Genomic DNA, 16,609 nt, shown 5'->3' with positions numbered 1-16,609 from the left:
CAGGGGGTGAGCAAGGGGATGGGTCAAATGCAGAGGACAAATTTCACCACACCTAGTGTGTGTGTGACAATCATTGGTACTTTAACTTAACTTTAACTTTACACATACAAACTGTAGCACACAAAAAAGCACATTTAATAAAAAGAACGTTATTATGGACTTACCTTTACTTATAAGTGCGGGTACAGTGGTGTTCGTGTTGGAGGAGTTGTTAATGAATGAAATATGAAATCTGTGCTGCAGTCTGCAAGTGTACCCAATGTTGTGTCCCTGTTCACGGCTCCTCCGGCGCGAGCATTGTTGTTTTTGCACTTTTCGGCTTCTTGTTAAGTGACTTTTTTTGGATGGATTCGGTCTTGCACGTGGAGGGTTTGGGTGTGGGCTTTGGTTGGTGTGGCGCGCCCGTCGGGAGGTACATTCTACGGCGAGGGTGCTTGGCACAAGGAGGTAGGATTACTGCGAGCCTCCCACAGTGCATCTTCGCAGCAGTTTTATGATTGCTCAGCACAAGAAATACGTTACACACATACTGTTGTTGACAAAATATACTGTACATTATATACCTCAGCTAACTAAACTATGGAAATGTATAATATAGTTCATATAGCAATACGGTCTCACTGCACAGCAGGCCAGCAGTTAGTCGAGTCCGCAATCCATGTGAGGCACAACTGAGTGACGTGCCTCAACTGGCTCACCGTCTCTTCTCAGTATTTGAACGGCAAATGTAACAATTCAGCGATTTTGAATAAAAATAATCTAAAACTGGTGAAGTTAAATGGAAAATAACTTTATAGTATAATCACTGAATACATATAACAATTTAATTAATTATTTTTCTTTTTACATTTTTTTTCTTTCCTCTAGTGACCGCACGTCACTGCTATAGGCTTACTAGGGATGTAACAGTATGAATATTTCACATAACGGTTATTGTAGTATTTGTAGTGATCCTCAACAGGCGGACCGCGGTCCATGTCCGGACCCAGCGACGTGTCCGTCCGGACCCAGCACGAATTATAGTAAAAAAAAAATATATATATATATATATATATATTTTCTTTTATAATTATAATTATTATAAAAAATATAATAATTGTATTCATCTTTGAGTTATCGCTAGCGCAAGTCAACGTTCTTTGTTGTTTTTAGTCAAATATCTCCACGTTTCGTTTACACTCCTCTGTGTCTCACTCACTAGGTTTCTCTCTCTTTCTCAGAGAGAGAAAGAGAGAGAGACGGAGTGAGAGCGAGAGAACACCACTCTGATTGGCTGCGGAATCAGCCAATCAGAGTATGGGTTGTCATCTCTATCACAACGACGCGCTGATAGGCTGTTACCACCTGGGTCATACAGCGCTCATGCCACCTTTCGCTGCAGACACACAGTTGTCTCGTATTGCTACTTCGCTAACTGTTCACTCGTCAGTCACTGAATGTGAATCAAATCACAATGGCATGCTCCAAGTTGGCCCAGGCTGGTAAAAGAAAGGTGGACAGGGAAAACTGACGTTTCAAGGAAGAATGGACAGAGCAATATGTTTTCATCCTACCTACTGCAAGTACCAGACCAATGTGTCTACTATGCAACAGTACTGTTGCTCTGGTGAAAAGTGAAAATCTGAAACGTCACTATCTGAAAGAGCACCGCGAATTTGAAGAGACATTTCCTCATTATTCAGAGCTAAGAAAAGAAGAAATCACGAGGCTGAAAAAGTCATATGAAACATCAAGCAAGATTTTTGTTAAATCTATGACACAACAACAAATAGCAACAGAGTGCTCACTCAGAGTGGCATGGGTTTTGGGTAAACACAAGAAGCCATTCCCTGTTGAGGTCATTTGTTTACCAGGGATAGGAGGGTTGTGTTTAAAAGTATTTATTTTTTGTTAAAACTGAAAGTTTTATTTAAGTTCTTATTTATTTTTGTTTCAAAGAAAATCTTTCATGTATTTTATTGGATATTTATTTTATTTTTTGTTAATTTTAAGAAAATGTTAAACTACTACCTACCTCCTGTTACTATATAAGCTTGACCGATAATAAATGGACCCAGCCTGTTTCAAAATAACATTTGTGGACCTTCAAGATTTGTACTTGAGGACCCCTGGTCTACACTGTTGAAAGTACTGTGACGCTGTGGGAATGAGAGAGAGGAAAGCCGCGTCGTTACCAGTGATAGGAAGCTGATTCTGAACAAAAGAGCGCGTTGTAGCACATATTTAGTCAATAACATGTACACACAACACCATATATTTAATTACTTATTTTTTGACATTTTAGGGGAAGCTGAGCTTCCCTTGCAGTCTTAGAGTGATCACCACTGATATATATATATATATATATATATATATATATATATATATATATATATATATATATATATATATATATATAAAATGTTTTTTTTTTGTCTCCCTCTCTCAATTTCTTTCTATCCCTTCCTGCCCTGGTCCGGCCGCGCAAAACACTTAATATAGATTTAATCAAGTCAACTACATATAAGGCAACAAAACAAATATCTTAACACTTCTCTTTCGCAAAGTAGATATGTACAGCAGATATCTACAAATCCTTTTTAGACGTCCCGTGGGCCAGTTTGTAGACGCTGGCGCGCCGTATTTTGGGGACGCCTGGTTTAAAATTCCAGCTTCGTCTTTGTTAATAAAGTTGTAAAAAAAATAAAAAATGACCTCCATGTTATATTCCTCCGAGTATAGAACGATAACTTTGCTCTAGTAGGGCACAGATTCTAGGTTCAATGTGCACAATTGAATAGCTTACATTCAATTGTAGCAACACATGTTGTTGTTGACTTTGGACTGACTGGCAAGAACACCAAGGGTGCGGAACAGAGACACACGGCAGGCTTACACACACACACATGCATCCACAAAAAATATACACCACACACACATATCCCACCCTCAATCCAACGCTCTTGACGCAAATCCCTTAGGGGTAAGGGGCGGCTGGGCAGCGCCTGAAGAGCTGCAGCCTGCCGCCGTAGCTCCCACTCCCTCCCCTCCTTTGCAAGTCTCGAAGTGTATGTTGTAATATGTATATGTGCTTTGCTATGGAGGTTTTTTTCCCACTCCAGACTGGGCCCCTTTAGGAGCCCAATCTAGATTGTATTTTTTACTCATCCTCCCCCAGTGTTTACCTTTTTCCCATTTTTTACGGGGCGCCTTGTGGCGACCCATCAGTGTTCCTGTTCTGTAACCCTGTACAATGTTTGTTTGTCTAATCTTGAACGGGTTTGTGCTGAAAACAAAGTTTTGTTGTACTTGTGCAATGACAATAAAGACCTCCCTACCTACCTACCAGTGACGTGCGGTGAGGTTCATGGCTGGTGAGGCACTGACTTCATCACAGTCAGATTTACAAACATATGAACCCTAAAGAGTATCTTATTCACCATTTGATTGGCAGCAGTTAACATATTATGTTTAAAAGCTCATACCAGCATTCTTCCCTGCTTGGCACTCAGCATCAAGGGTTGGAATTGGGGGTTAAATCACCAAAAATGATTCCCGGGTGCGGCGCCGCTGCTACCGACTGCTCCCACTTGCCAACCCTCCCGTTTTTAGCGGGAGAATCCTGATATTCAGCGCCTCTCCCGACAACCTCCCGACAGAGATTTTCTCCCGACAAACTCCCGGTATTTAGCCGGAGCTGGAGGCCACGCCCCCCCCAAAAAAAGTCTGCCGCAGCTGCGATTGGACCTGACCAGCCTCCGGGTACAAGTACTGGAGTACCAATTACTTGCCAGGGAAGATCTTCCCCAGGAAGCAAGGATTTTGGGCCATGCTAGGGAGAGATGGAAGATTCCACACTTGTGCATTTGATGAAAGCACTTTTGTGCGTGCCACACAGCAATGCATCATCAGAGAGGGTGTTCAGCATGGTTAGACAAATAGTGACAGAGAATAGAAAGAGGATGGACAATTCAACCCTTAACAAAGCATTGTACTTCCAAGTACAACAATGAGTAGATGAGTGTTGTGTGTGTGTGTGTATAGGTGTAAATAAATGAACACTAAAATTCAAGTATTTCTTTTATTTATATATATAATAAAATATATATATATATATATATATATATATATATATATATATATATATATATATATATATATATAGCTAGAATTCACTGAAAGTCAAGTATATATATATATATATATATATATATATATATATATATATATATATATATATATATATATATATATATATATATGTATATGTATATGTATATATATATATATATATATATATATATATATATATATACACACACATATATATATATATATATATATATATATATATATATATATATATATATATATATACACACACATATATATATATATATGAAATACTTGAGTTGGTGAATTCTATCTGTAAATATACTCTCCTCTTAACCACGCCCATAAATACGCCCCCGTCCCAACCACGCCCCCCCACCCCCGACCAAGGCCCCCCCCCCACCTCCCGATATTGGAGGTCTCAAGGTTGGCAAGTATGCCACTGCTCCCCTCACCTCCCAGGGAGTGAGCAAGGGGATGGGTCAAATGCAGAGGACAAATTTCACCACACCTAGTGTGTGTGACAATCATTTGTACTTTAACTTAACTTTAACTTTACACATACAAACTGTAGCACACAAAAAAGCACATTTAATTAAAAAAAACGTTATTATGGTCTTACCTTTACTTATAAATGAAGTCCATGCGCAGCTCCTTTTGAACAAAAGCATCGATAACTTGTTTATAGAAGTCTTCCTTATCTTTCTTCAGTTTTAAAAGTCTCTCTGTCTCGATGGAGATGATCCTTTAATTATTACCTCCTGCTTCGATTGAAAGTCCAGTTTAGAAAACTGTTTTATTTTAGATATGTAATCCTCCATGTTAAAAGTTCAGGCGAGAGGAAAAAATAAACGATCGCTGCTAACTGTTGCTGCTTGTTGTCACTTCTTCTGCTGCCGAGTAGTCGCAAGAATGATCTCTGGGATCACTATGCCCTCTACCACCAGGAGGCGGGATTACTGCGAGCCTCACACAGTGCGTCTTTTGCAGCCGTTGTATGATTGCTCAGCACAAGAAATACGTTACACACATACAGTTGTTGACAAAATACACTGTACATTATATACCTCAGCTAACTAAACTATGGAAATGTATAATATAATTTATATAGCAATACGGTCTCACTGCACAGCAGGCCAGCAGTTAGCCGAGTCATTGTGCAATCCATGGTGAGGCTCAACTCAGTGACGTGCCTCAACTGGCTAGTGACTCACCGCAAGTCTCTTCTCAGTATTTGAACGGCAAATGTGAAAATTCAGCGATTTTGAATAAAAATAATCTAAAACTGGTGAAGTTAAATGGAAAATAACTTTATACTATAATCACTGGATACTTATAACAATTTAATCATTTTTTTTCTTTCCATGATGGCACGTGAGGCCCCGCCTCACCTGCCTCCCCTGACTGCACGTCACTGCTACCTACCTACCTTATTGCTCAGACAGTAATCTATTTATGTAAGTTTAGCTTGTTGCATGTCGTTTCTTAATGGGGAAAGACGGTAATGTGCAGAGGTGGGACCAAGTCATTGTTTTGCAAGTCACAAGTAAGTCTCAAGTCTTTGCCCTCAAGTCTCGAGTCAAGTCCCGAGTCAAGACAGGCAAGTCCCAAGTCAAGTCCAAAGTCAAGACTGGAAAGTCTCAAGTCAAGTCCCAAGTCCTGCATTTTAAGTTTCGAGTCCTTTCAATTCCTTTTAACCACAGACTAATATATTTACACAGATTGTGTATGCTTTTAAAACGCTGTATTTATTTATTAAACCAAGTGCATTTAAAATTGCAGGGACTGTATCCCTTGCAGACTGTATTAATATATATTGATATATAATGTAGGAACCAAAAATATTAATAACAGAAAGAAACAACCCTTTTGTGCGAATGAGTGTAAATGGGTGAGGGAGTTTTTTTGGGTTAGTGCACTCATTTTAAGTGTATCTTGTGTTTTTTATGTTGATTTAATAAAAAAAAAAATAGTAATAATTGTTTGTATTTTTTTATTTCTTGTGCGGCCCGGTACCAATCGATCCACAGACCGGTACCGGACTGCGGCCCGGTGGTTGGGGACCATTGTGTTAAAGAATTTGGCAGAGGCTTTTATCCAAAGCGACATACATAAAAAATACATATAAAACAATCACTGTAAACATGATCATTTAAGGGAAGAATGTAATCCAAAATATCAATACAAAGTGTCAAGACAGAATAAACTCTCTGCTGCTGCAGCAACAGAGATACAGTCTATAGGTCTCTAAGATATATAGATATCTAATGTATTCATACATTGTTTATGTAGAATATACGCATGTTTATATAACCTAATCATATTGTTTCTTGAATTTAAAAATAGCTGACCGTTTTTCCCCCCTTCTCTGGGATTATATTCCCAGTTTTGATCTCGGACCTCTGGTCATTTATAGCATATAAGAATATTTTATTACTGTTAAACAAACTATTAATAATAAAACACGCCAAAACATGTGTCCTTTATCATAGCTACACGTATGATAAAAAAGCGCGTGAAAATCAGTGCTATTCAGTGAGGCAAAATGAATTAAATGCGCTGACAGTTCATTGCTCCTGCCAAATGAATTGCACTGAGTGGAGAGGATCACCACTCCAAGATGGCGGCCCCGCGTCTCGTCTGCGCCAGTAGGCAGTAGCGCTCAATGCTGCGTACCCTGCGCGTTGTTTGAGAGCTATTCTTCGTTGGTTGTTCTGCAATTTGATTGGATGAATGCCGCGGGATGAAAACAATGTGGATGTAATTTGATTGGCTGTTGTACTGACAGACACACACGCTGAGAGAGCGCACACTCCCTGACAGAAACACACACGTACACTTTGGAAGATACGGAGCGCTCCCGAATAACTTTTTAATCGTTGGGTTTTGGGGAAAGTAGCAAGTCATGTCAAGTCAAAAGGCTCAAGTCCAAGTGAAGTCACAACTCATTGATGTTCAAGTCCAAGTCGAGTTGCAAGTCTCTTTACATTTTGTCAAGTCGAGTCTAAAGTCATCAAATTCATGACTCGAGTCTGACTCGAGTCCAAGTCATGTGACTCGAGTCCACACCTCTGGTAATGTGTCTTGTATTTATGTTAGCATTTAAGCTAGCTAACAAGTTAGTGCTAGTCGGTTCATGTGTTTATCAAAGTGCAGTTATCGCTCAAGATTTTTCGATAACTTTAATTTAAAAGGGCAATATTAAGGAGTTTATCACTAATACCGTTTATCACTACATCCCTCTGGCCTGTCAACACAAAACAGAGCTGATCACAGACTTTTCAAGCCCACACCAGATGTCACACATGCTTTGCGATTGGGAATGAATCCTAAAAAATCATCATCAATAGACACCTTTATCCCATTAGTGAGAGTCCATTAATTTTAATGGCCAATATGCCCTTCTGCATGCACTGTGACTGGTGGTTCGCCACTGCCAACCACAAAAATAGGGCGTAAAGTGTCCTAAAATGGAAGTAAAAGTCCTTTTAAGGTATTTATGGATGCACAGTTTGTCCAATCAAGGCAATGGATAGGGAGTGAATATGGAATCTGAGGGTGTCTTGGCTGCTGATCCCTCACTGCACCGCGCTGCGCTTTTACTAATCACGTCTCACTTTAATATTTCCGCACTGTCTCGCCGTTTGATCGATGACAAGACGCCCTCCTTTGGAAGCGTGAGGCGGAGGGCGTGAAACGCACACTTAATCCGCTCTACCAACGCGCCCTCAATCATCAACACGCCACACCGGGCGGACACGGGAGCGGGCTGAATGCAAAGCAGGCAAAGGGTTGATTGAAAAGGGGCCTGCCCTGACATGTGAGTCAATTTGATCACTTGTTGATATGAAACAGATACAAGTGATGTCTGCTTGGAGAGCGGGATTTTTGTTACTTAGCAACAATATTCAGTAACATCAGAAGAAAGGTAAAAGTGCATCTGAGGTTATTTTGGAACATGTTGGGCTATTATAGTGTTGTTTTTAATCACAGTGCAGAGAAACTCTGAGTCGAATGCAATTATAGTCAAGTTTGGACTCCAACCAATTATTTATCAGCAAATCTAGAGATGAATCAGCTCAATGAGCATTTAAATAATTACAGTGAAACCTCGATTTACGAACTGCTCATTGTACAAACTTTTACGATTTAAAAATCAAAGGCCGGATAAAAATATGCTTTACTGTACGCACCTTGTCTCAGTGTACAAACGTTTCATCCACCCATTTTGTGCCTGGCAGCACATCCGTTGTAGACGGGTTTATCAATCTCTGTGCTCATTCAGTCAGCGCAATAGTACTGTCATTAGCCACTTTGCTGAATGCTCCTTTTAAGTGTTTGGCCCTTTTTAAAAAAAATTTTCCGTTTTCCTATCTCAACATGATTCTAAACAAAGCAATGGACAAGCGATTTGTGGTTTGAAACATTTGGGAAGTATCAAGAGCATTGTCAATACTGCCGACAAGGTAAAGGAAATGTTATTGTTTTATTCCTAATTAATGTAGAGACCTGGCTGTTAAAGTTAAAGAGTCTTCTGATTTTAAACTGAGTGCACTACAGGGTTAGTGACTTTGTGTGAGCATGTCGGCAGGGCGGCTGAAAATGAGGACAGTTCAGCTCGTTGTTGTTTTGGCATTATTATTAAAAAAAAAAAAAAGTTGATCCATCAGTCCCTTGTTATGCTTGTTTGATATACAGTACCGCATAGTTCTTTATATTGAGTTCAAAGTGTACAAATATTTCCTAAAATGCGGACTTTTGACGAAGCTGGAACCAACCCTCTGGTGTTCTCGCTCCCACTGCTGCTGTTTGCCGTTCAGAGCTAAGTACTATCTTTTATATCTGCTTGCTTCTAATTGTTTGACAGCTTTCTTTATTCCTTCTCCAATATTTAGGGTGCCTCTACACTAAGGTTATACAGAGTATAACCCACCTAACCTTTTTCCCTGTCCACACACACACAATGCCATCGTTTAAGCTTTGGTTTAAGACCCCCACCGCCTCCTGCAACGAGACCTAGTACGCATGCACGGAAAATGGCAGACGCACATATATTACATCATAATCACCTCTGACCTGGAAGTGTATCCTTACCCGGCAGTCTGGTATTTGAAGTATTTCAATGTAGCTTATTGACACATTTCTTTTACCAGTAAACCTTGATTGCCTCACCATCAGCAGCTGTTAGACCATGGGTGTCAAACTCTGGCCCGCGGGCCAAATATGGCCCGCCGTGTAATTTCTTTTGGCCCTTGAGGCAATATCAAATTAACACTAGAGCTGGCCCGCCGGTATTATACAGCGGCGGTGCCGCTGTAACACCGCATTCACCGCTAATTCTCATACTTGCCAACCCTCTTGATTTTCAGTGCCCCTCTTGAAAGTCTCCTGGGGCAACCATTCTCCCGAATTTCTCCCGATTTCCACCCGGACAACAATATTGGGGGCGTGCCTTAAAAGCACTGCCTTTAGCGTCCTCTACAACCTGTCGTCATGTCTGCTTTTCCTCCATACAAACAGCGTGCCGGCCCCTGTCACATGATATATGCGGCTTCTACACACACATAAGTGAATGCAAGGCATACTTGATCAATAGCTCTACAGGTCACACTGGGGGTGGCCGCATAAACAACTTTAACACTGTTACAAATATGCGCCACACTGGGAAACCACATCAAACAAGAATGACAAACACATTTCGGGAGAACATCCGCACCGTAACACAACATGAACACAACAGAACAAATACCCAGAAGCCCTTTCAGCACTAACTCTTCCGGGACGCTACAATATACACCCCCGCTATCACCAAACCCCGCCCACCTGAGCCCCGACATTAATGAACTAGCATCCCAGAAAAGATGCCAGGTATCTGGCTTGGGCACATCAGATTAGATCAGTGTGTCGCAAACTGAGCAGTAAAAAGGCCTGAATGGTTGGTTTATTCATTGTTATTTTATTTTCAAATTTATTAGCCTGTGGAAAAAGTTAATGTTGATATTTACCTCAGAAGGCTGCAAATAGAAAAGAGGCATTACATGTTTTATTTAAATTGTATTTAATCTACCATTGATGTTTTTTCGTTTGTTTTTTGAAAGTTGATTTTGCACTATTAAGTTATATAAGAGTTGCTTGTTCCATATTCAGTGTTAAAGCAAATCATTGTAGCAAACTGAGCAATAATTAACGTTTTATTCATGCACTTTCTCTTGCTACTTCAAGGCTTGAATGTTTGATTAATTCATTATTGTTATTTTGTTTTCAAATTTATTATTAACCTGTGGAAAAAGTTTATTTTGATATTTACCTCAGAAGGCTGCAAATAGAAAAGAGGCATTCAATTTTTATTAAAATTTTATTTGATATGCTATTGATATTTTTGAATTATTATTAATATTATTTGAAACTCGATTTTGCATGTCACTATTAAGTTATATAAGCCTTGCTTGTTCAATATTCAATGCAAAACTTGTTTGGGTCCCTATTAAAAGGTTAATTTGTTCAACCTAGGCCCGCGGCTTTGTTCAGTTTCACATTTTGGCCCACTCCATTGGCGTTGTTAGGCCTATTTTAGGGGGGCTCAAGCACCCCCTAAAATATTCTTAAGCCACCCTAAATAATTTGGTGTTTTATATATATATATATATATATATATATATATATATATATCAGTGGCGTGCGGTGAGGTTAATGTCTGGTGAGGCACTGCATCATCACAGTCAGATTTACAAACATATGAACCCTAAATAGTATCTTATTCACCATGTGATTGGCAGCAGTTAACGGGTCATGTTTAAAAGCTCATACCAGCATTCTGTACACAACTGTAGCACACAAAAAAGCACATTTAATAAAAAAAACATTATTATGGTCTTACCTTTCTTGCTGGACAGCCTTTGCGTGTGTACCACGCCGTTTGAAAAGAACGGGTCTTCTGTCCCTAAGTCAAAAGCAAACCTTTTAGCTCCGGTGTTGGTATACCTTTAATTATTACCTCCTGCTTCGATTGAAAGTCCAGGTTAGAAAACTGTTTTATTTTACATATGTAATCCTCCATGTTTTTAATAAAAGTCCAGGCGAGAGGAAATAAACAATATCTTGCAAACTTTTTTTTTTTCTTTTTTTTTTCTTCTGCGGCCGAGGAATGATCTCTGGGATTACTACCGCCCTCTACCACCAGGAGGCCGGATTACTGCGAGCCTCAGCCAGTACGTCTTTTGCAGCAGATTTATGAATGCTCAGCACAAGAAATACGTTACACACATACAGTTTTTGACAAAATACACTGTACATTATATACCTCAGCTAACTAAACTATGCCATAGTTTAGTTAGCTGATATAATTCATATAGCAATACAGTCTCACTGCACAGCAGCTCAGCAGTTAGCCAAGTCATTGTGCACAATCCATGTTGAGGCACAAATCAGTGACGTGCCTCATCTGGCTGCTGATCACCGCACCGTCTCTTCTCAGTATTTGAACGGCAAATGTGAAAATAAAAATAAAAATAATCTAAAACTGGTGAAGTTAAATGGAAAATAACTTTAGTATAATCACTGGATACATATAACAAATTAAATTTTTTTTTTTTTCTTTTTACATTTTTTTTCTTTCCATGACGGCCCCGCCTCCCCTGCCTCTAGTGACGGCACGCCACTGATATATATATATATATATACCGTAATTTCCGGACTATAAGCCGCTACTTTTTCCCCTCGTTCTGGTCCCTGCGGCTTATACAAGGGTGCGGCTTATTTACGGCCTGTTCTTCTCCGACACCGACGAAGAGGATTTCGGTGATTTTAGTACGCAGGAGGAAGACGATGACACAATGATTAAAGACTGACTTTTCATATACCGGTAGGCTGGTTATTTTGATAACGTACAGGCGAGCACTTTGTATTACTTTGCACCGTTGTATTATTTGTACTCTGCACGAATGATGTTCGCCACGTCAAAGATGTGAAAGTTTGATTGAATGATTGAAAGATTTATTGTTAATAAATGGGACGCTTTGCGTTCCCATACAGTCATCTCTGTCCCGACAATCCCCTCCGTGGTAGCAGGAACCCCTATATACTACGGTAATTACACATCAAAACCCTGCGGCTTATAGTCGGGTGCGGCTTATATATGGAGCAATCTGTATTTTCCCCTGAATTTAGCTGGTGCGGCTTATAGTCAGGTGCGGCTTATAGTCCGGAAATTACGGTATACATATATATATATTTTACAAAGACATGCCGACATATTCATTATAAAGTGGCCTGAATATGACTTTAAATAAATAATCATATAACCTGTCATTATTCACTCAGTTTACCCTCACTTCATAGCGTAAAGTAGAGAGCCCCTTTAGTGCTTCTGTATCCAATCCATTCCACTTGTAATATAGAAAATGCCATAGCCTTCATTTCTTTTTCTTTTTTTTGTCCTGTCCAGCTTCTCAGGCAAATCATATAGTTGATGTAGATGCCCATATCGGCTGTTCAGATTTACTTTACAAAAGAGAAGTGTAGGATACTTCTCTTGTTGCCTTATTTGTATTTTGACTTTATTAAATGTATTTATATTATCATTTGGTGCAGTCGGGCCGGAGCAGGAGGGGATAGAAAGAGAAAAAAAGGAAGACAGAGGGGGGAATTGTGGGGACAAGAGGGGGATTAGACAGAGAGACAAAAACAACAACAGCAAACACAACAACAACAACAACAATAGAGCAACATCAGCAAATACGACATGTACAAATATGATGGTAAAAGTAATAGCAAATAAGCAGTTAGCGAAAATAAAAAATAATACAGAAATGACAATGAGTATTATTACACTAAAAATGGAGCAATACAAATACCAATAGAAATAGTGCTATTGATAATAAGCAATACCAATACTTTACCTTTATTATCAACAATACAGTTGTTCAAATGCAACAATACATATATGTAATGATAACTTGAGATACGAAAGAATGCAGAAAAATGGTGGGGAAGAAAGAGAAGCAACCTACATTAACCTTGTAGATTGTTATAGTATCAATAGGTTAAGCTTTGACAGGGTGCCATGTGTTATACCCAGTTTACCCTAGGGCAACAACATTAATATATGTTTGATGAAACGTGATTATGTGCATGAGTGTATGTATGCATATGTACTTGTATATGTACAGTATGTGTATATGTGTGTTTGTACAGTGAATGTATATGTACAGTATGTGTATATGTGTGTTTGTACAGTGAATGTATATGTACAGTATGTGTATATGTGTGTTTGTACAGTGAATGTATATGTACAGTATGTGTATACAGTATGTGTGTTTGTACAGTGAGTGTATATGTACAGTATGTGTACATGTATGTTTGTACAGTGAATGTATATGTACAGTATGTGTATATGTATGTTTTTACAGTGAATGTATATGTACAATATGTGTATGTGTATGTTTGTATAATGAATGTGCGTGTGGATGTATGAACTTTGAGTGTGTAAATATGTACTGTATTTGTATATGTATGTGGGAGCGTAGGTACCTATGTATGTGTGTATGTATGTATGTGAGTATAAGTGAATTTGTGTGTACAATACATTTGACTCCCAGTGTGTGTGGGAACCAGAGTACGGCCCCAGCCTCCCCGAGAGCCCAACCCACAAACAGTAGATGTGGTGCCCAGGGAACCAGGGACCACCGCCCCCACGCAGCCAAGCCGGACAGTGACAGGAACCCCAGAGCCCGGCCCACCGCGCCGCCCACAAGGGCCAGCAGCAGGCCGCAGACAGACGCACCCGGCAGAGGACAAGGCACGAGAAAAGCAAGGAACAGCCAGACCACAAGCCAGCGAGAGACCACACCCCACATGGGCAGAAAGGCGGGACGCCCCGCCCGAGGGGCCCGGAGACCAAACTCAGATGCTGAAGCTTATTCCTTTTACAAATTTCTATTAAATGTCTTGGTTTTTCCTCCCTCTGAAAATCTTATGAAATGTTTAACAAGCCATCCTATAATAATACAACAGCTATTAATGTAAAAATACAATAAAACAAATATATTTAATGATGTTTTTTTCATTATTTTAACAATAGGCTAATGCATATTACTTTATATAAATTCCACAAGAAACACAAAACTTAAAATCTAAATTATTTACAATTGCAGACACAAGGTTTCGTGCAGCTTCACTCATTGTAAAGGAAGACGGAAGTCCACGCAGGAGAAAAATGACTACAAAGATGGTGTCCGGGTTTTTCTTATAGTCACGTCCGTTGTGTCCTTGGGCAAGACACTTCACCCTTGCTCCTGATAGGTGCTGGTTAGCGCCTTGCATGGCAGCTCCCTCCATCAGTGTGTGAATGTGTGTGTGAATGGGTGAATGTGGAAATATTGTCAAAGCGCTTTGAGTACCTTGAAGGTAGAAAAGCGCTATACAAGTATAACCCATTTATCATTATATATATATATATATATACATATTAAGTATTTCATACATATATATACATATATATATATATATATATATATATATATATATATATATATATATATATACATATATATATATATATATATATATATATATATATATATATATATATATATATATATATATATATATATATATATATATATATATCATACTTGCCAACCTTGAGACCTCCAATATCGGGAGGTGGGGTGTGGTTGGGGGCGTGGTTATTTACCTCTAGGATTCACCAACTCGAGTATTTCATATATATTTCATACATACATATATATATTTCATACATACATATATATATATATATATATATATATATATATATATATATATATATATATATATATATATATATATATATATATGTATGAAATACTTGACTTTCAGTGAATTCTAGCTATATATATATATATTTATTTTATTTACATAAAAGAAATACTTGAATTATCTATCCATTAGATGGCAGTATTGTCCTGTTTAACTTCTCTGTTCATGACTGAGAAATCATTTCGGCCACCGTGTTCAATGGAGAAGTCTGTTCTACATATTTACAGGCAACATACACCTTCCCCTTCGAACTGTCCTGGATGAACTGAAATTCTTGTTTCCATTCGTTTTGGAACTTGCAAGCGTATTTATATTGTGGGAAAGCGGACGTGAGAACAGGCTGTCCCCACTCAGTCTCGGGTCCGCATTGAGCTGGAGGGGGCGTGGCCTCCAGCTCCGGCTGAATACCGGGAGTTTGTCGGGAGAAAATCTCTGTCGGGAGGTTGTCGGGAGAGGCGCTGAATAACGGGATTCTCCCGCTAAAAACGGGAGGGTTGGCAAGTATGCTATATATATATATATATATATATATATATATATATATATATATATATATATATATATATATATATATATATATATATATATATATATATGAAAGACTTAAAGGTATACTACAGGATGTTGTGGATCATGTTGACTATTGGTCCTCCTAATTGTCAATCATTCTGGTCATGTTATGTAAGGACATACACTACCGTTCAAAAGTTTGGGGTCACATTGAAATGTCCTTATTTTTGAAGGAAAAGCACTGTACTTTTCAATGAAGATAACTTTAAACTAGTCTTAACTTTAAAGAAATATACTCTATACATTGCTAATGTGGTAAATGACTATTCTAGCTGCAAATGTCTGGTTTTTGGTGCAATATCAACATAGGTGTATAGAGGCCCATTTCCAGAAACTATCACTCCAGTGTTCTAATGGTACAATGTGTTTGCTCATTGGCTCAGAAGGCTAATTGATGATTAGAAAACCCTTGTGCACTCATGTTCACACATCTGAAAACAGTTTAGCTTGTTACAGAAGCTACAAAACTGACCTTCCTTTGAGCAGATTGAGTTTCTGGAGCATCACATTTGTGGGGTCAATTAAATGCTCAAAATGGCCAGAAAAAGATAACTTTCATCTGAAACTCGACAGTCTATTCTTGTTCTTAGAAATGAAGGCTATTCCACAAAATTGTTTGGGTGACCCCAAACTTTTGAACGGTAGTGTGTGTATATATATATATATATATATATATATATATATATATATATATATATATATATATATATATATATATATATATATATATATATTAACTATGTTTTATATGTGTGTGTATGATATATATATATATATATATATATATATATATATATATATATATATATATATATATATATATATATATATATATATATATATATATATATATATATATATATATATCATACACACACATATAAAACATAGTTAATGCAGGGGTAAGTCTTGCTCTAATTTTTGGCTGAGACCAGGGATCTTGGCCTCTAGAAGGTTGGTGACCACTGAATTACATGAACAAAGTATGACGTGATAAACGGTGTTGTGTACAGCAGATTAGACAACGTATTTTTCTCCTTTCCATTGTATTTCATTAAAAAATAATAATAACGAGAAAATAATATATCGCAGTTTTGAAATTCTTCCAAGTAATTAATTAATGTGTGTATTTTATAGGCAATGTCACCTT

At 38.2% G+C, this 16,609-nt stretch overlaps 1 protein-coding gene across 7 annotated transcripts in view; it reads right to left on the bottom strand.

The window, feature by feature from the left end:
- Positions 1-16,609, bottom strand: part of sema5a (sema domain, seven thrombospondin repeats (type 1 and type 1-like), transmembrane domain (TM) and short cytoplasmic domain, (semaphorin) 5A) — a 476,735-nt gene that overhangs the window by 399,689 nt on the left and 60,437 nt on the right. For 5 of the 7 annotated variants that reach the window (XR_009821170.1, XR_009821171.1, XM_062021096.1 and 2 more), the window contains one exon: positions 10,970-11,032. The exons of the other annotated variants lie outside the window; for them this stretch is intronic. The gene's annotated coding sequence lies outside the window, so the exon portion shown is untranslated. The remainder of the gene's footprint in view (positions 1-10,969; positions 11,033-16,609) is intronic. 7 annotated transcript variants of the gene reach the window in all.

The sequence above is a fragment of the Entelurus aequoreus genome, linkage group LG15, assembly GCF_033978785.1.
Source record: "Entelurus aequoreus isolate RoL-2023_Sb linkage group LG15, RoL_Eaeq_v1.1, whole genome shotgun sequence".
Taxonomy (NCBI): Eukaryota; Metazoa; Chordata; class Actinopteri; order Syngnathiformes; family Syngnathidae; genus Entelurus; species Entelurus aequoreus.
Note: the sequence above shows the minus strand (reverse complement) of the source record. Positions and strands in the feature narration are given on the sequence as shown.